The sequence below is a fragment of the Hippocampus zosterae genome, chromosome 14 (assembly GCF_025434085.1).
Source record: "Hippocampus zosterae strain Florida chromosome 14, ASM2543408v3, whole genome shotgun sequence".
Taxonomy (NCBI): Eukaryota; Metazoa; Chordata; class Actinopteri; order Syngnathiformes; family Syngnathidae; genus Hippocampus; species Hippocampus zosterae.
In genome coordinates, this window is record NC_067464.1 from 20,808,094 (window position 1) to 20,811,798 (window position 3,705).

The 3,705-nt window shown below is 45.3% G+C and overlaps 1 long non-coding RNA gene across 1 annotated transcript; it reads left to right on the forward strand.

Annotated features, from left to right (window-relative positions):
* The first annotated feature begins 487 nt into the window (after positions 1-487).
* LOC127614542 (uncharacterized) lies at positions 488-2,403 on the forward strand. Its single transcript, XR_007966583.1, has 2 exons — positions 488-1,342; positions 1,568-2,403. It is a non-coding gene; the product is annotated as an uncharacterized LOC127614542 (long non-coding RNA).
* Positions 2,404-3,705: the final 1,302 nt, after the last annotated feature.

Below are 3,705 nucleotides of genomic sequence, written 5' to 3' on the forward strand. Positions count from 1 at the left end.
GTTATCTTAACATATTTTGGCGCGTGACCTGCATCACCGGAAGTTGTTAGTGCTCAGCAGTCTGCAATTGCAGCTAGTGATCAGAGCTGTTGCGGTATATCTTTTATCGTTATCATTATTCTCATTCAGAGTTTGTTTCATGTACAATTCACCAAGGGCACGGGCAAAGAATAGGAATATGGATGGCCGAGAAAAGCATTTGAAAACGGTATGCGTGAGCTACAATAGTTAACAGGCTTCAAAAGTATAGAAAAAATTAGCATGCCCCCCCCCTCCCCCCTGTGAGGCTGTTTTTTACGGAGCGCCTAAGGGGACATGGAAGGAAAAAAAAACTTTGCGAGATCTCGCAAAGTAATGTGAGATCTCGCAAAGTAATGCGAGATCTCGCAAAGAAACATTACGAGATCACGCAAAACTTTATTTATTTATTTTTAATGGTCGTTGACGTGCTTCCGGGTCATCGTACGTGCTTCCAGGTCATCGTACGTGTAAGCGCGGACAAGTTATGGAGCGTGTTCAACCGTTCGTGAGTTTAATAGAATTTTACTTTGAAATTGGCTTGAAATACAAAGACATTAAATCTGTTCTTGATGTTAAGTACGGTTTCCAAATAAGTGAAAGACATTTGAAGCGAGTGCTGAACCAAAGAGGACTTTTTCGTCGGAAAACGTTCAATGACTTGGCAGTCCTGGTTGACTTCTTTCGCAACCAATTGCAGCATTCCGGACAACTACACGGTTACAGGTGGATGTACAGTAAGTGCAGAGAATATGGACTTCTTGTCAGGAAAGAGGACGTTCATCTGTTCCTGAAAGAGTTGGATCCGAGAGGAGTATCGTTAAGGCAAGCAAGACGTCTGAGACGGCGAAACTACTTCTCCAAAGGGCCAAATTTAATATGGCACACGGACTCCTATGACAAACTGAAACCATTTGGAATTTGTATCAATGGGGCTATTGATGGTTTTTCAAGGAAAATAATGTGGCTCAATGCCTACATAACAAGTAGTGACCTGAAGTTGATTGGAGGTTACTACATCGACGTTGTGCACCGTTTGGGGGGTTGTCCTCAAATCGTTTGAGCTGATCTTGGGACTGAAAATGGTCACGTTAAAGGCTTCCAGCGTTTCCTGGTGCCAATACCGCCAGGCAGCACTCTTGACAGTTACTTGGATGGAGCCAGCACCGCCAATCAAAGAATTGAATATTAGTGGCGGTTTCTTCGCAGCCAGTGCATGGAGTTCTGGTTATCCCTCTTCACAGACCTCAGAGACAATGGCTTCTTTGATGGTGGATTTCTGGACAAAAACATCCTACAATTTTGTTGCATGAGACTTATTCAGGTGAGTTCATACATTCTGGTAGACTCATTAATTAAATATGTATTTTTGTATGTGAGAGTGAGTTGATGGGAAAGTGGACAGGAACACCCGAGAAGATAATGTTGTGTGGTGAAGGTGAAGGAGGAGTGAGACAAAAAAGCAGCTTCATGCTAAAATTTCTTGCTCATAAAAGCTGATCTGACTGTGCAACTCTTATTTAATCTGTATGTATATTATTTTCAACAGGATGAGTTGGATGACACGGCCCTAGTTTGGAACAGCCATCTCATCGGGCCCTCAAAGAACATGAATGTCCCGAGTGGTCGGCCCAACGTGATGTATACGTTACCTGAACTTTATGGTACAAGGGACTTCCTCTCCCCAGTTGACAATGAACAAGTTCAACTGTGCAAAAGCCAGTGTGTCTTTCGTTTGACCATGCCTTTTGATCCAGATGTATTTGCATTGTGTGTTTTTTTAATGGCCCAGTCCGATCTAATGCCACCAAAAGATCCATTTCAGGCTGTAAACTTGTATTTACACCTCAGAGAGGCCCTCACCGCTACTCTTTAAGATAAGAAAACCTTTATTAGTCTCGCAATGGAGAAATTCCCAATTCATAGCAGCAAATTTATGAAAAGGAAGAATATAAAATATACAAAATATAGGAGCTGCTGGAAAGGCAGCCACTCTCGCGGCGTCATTTTAAAGTCAAAATAACACAACACATAGGACAGACAGCCGTGCAATCTTCACCAATTTTCTGCATACACTTTATAAATTACAGCCATCTATGTATTGCTTGGTGTTTGGACCAAACTATATTACGGCTCCTCAACTGGTGTGAGAAGTAACATTTACTGAAGCCTGAATTTGACCATTGTCATTTCTTTCATCACTTCACCTTCAAAGGATAATTGAAACACCTTTGATGACAAATAATATATAGCCATCATAATTAAAAGCATTATTTATCTGTTGTTTTTCTACCTGTATATGGACAACAAATTTGATCTACAATATAAAATGTTTGTTTGTCAAAGCATTATTGGTGTAAATAAACATTCTTTCTTGGTTGCTGACTTTATCCACAAATACTTAACCAACGTGAATGCTGAGGAGTATTCCTGCATAATTGTACATCATCCCAATAGAATTTTCACCTGCCTGTAAATGATGACTACGTAATTGTCACTCCTCACTTTTGTCAGCAGGTGGTTTCTTGTCTTTAAAAAAACTGTTAAGAATGATTTGGAACATATTTTATTCACATTGACAAATTCTTACAAACATCGATCTCAACATCCATCCATCCATCCATCATCTACCGCTTATCCGGGGCCGGGTCGCGGGGGCAACAGCTTTAGCAGGGAAGCCCAGACTTCCCTCTCCCTAGCTACTTCTTCCAGCTCTCCCCGGGGGATCCCGAGTCGTTCCCAGGCAAGCTGGGTGACATAGTCTCTCCAGCGTGTCCTGGGTCTTCCTCGGGGTCTCCTCCCGGTGGGACATGACCGGAACACCTCACCGGGGAGGCGCTCAGGAGGCATCCGAATCAGATGCCCAAGCCACCTCATCTGGCTCCTCTCGATGTGGAGGAGAAGCGGCTCGACTCTGAGCCCCTCCCGGATGACTGAGCTTCTCACCTTATATCTAAGGGAGAGCCCGGACACCCTGCGGAGAAAACTCATTTCAACCGCTTGTATCCGAGATCTCATTCTTTCGGTCACGACCCATAGCTCGTGACCATAGGTGAGGGTTGGGACGTAGATCGACCGGTAAATTGAGAGCTTCGCCTTTTGGCTCAGCTCCTTCTTCACCACGACAGACCGATACAACGTCCGCATCACAGCAGACGCTGCACCGATCCGCCTGTCGATCTCCCGCTCCCTCCTACCCCCACTCGTGAACAAGACCCCAAGATACTTGAACTCCTCCACTTGGGGTAAAATCTCCTCCCCGACCCAGAGGGGGCACTCCACCCTTTTCCGACTGAGGACCATGGTTTCAGATTTGGAGGTGCTGATTTTCATCCCAACCGCTTCACACTCGGCTGCGAAACGCTCCAGTGAGAGTTGGAGAGCCCCGTTTGAAGGAGCCAACAGCACCACATCATCTGCAAAAAGCAGGGATGCAATACTGAGGCCCCCAAAACGGACCCCCTCAACGATTCGGCTGCGCCTAGAAATTCTGTCCATAAAGGTTATGAACAGAATCGGCGACAAAGGGGAGCCTTGGCGGAGTCCTACCTCCACTGGAAACGATTCCGACTTACTGCCGGCAATGCGAACCAAACTCTGACATCGGTGGTATAGTGACCGAACAGCCCGTATCAGGGGGTTCGGTACCCCATACCCACGAAGCACCCCCCACAGAACTCCCCGAGG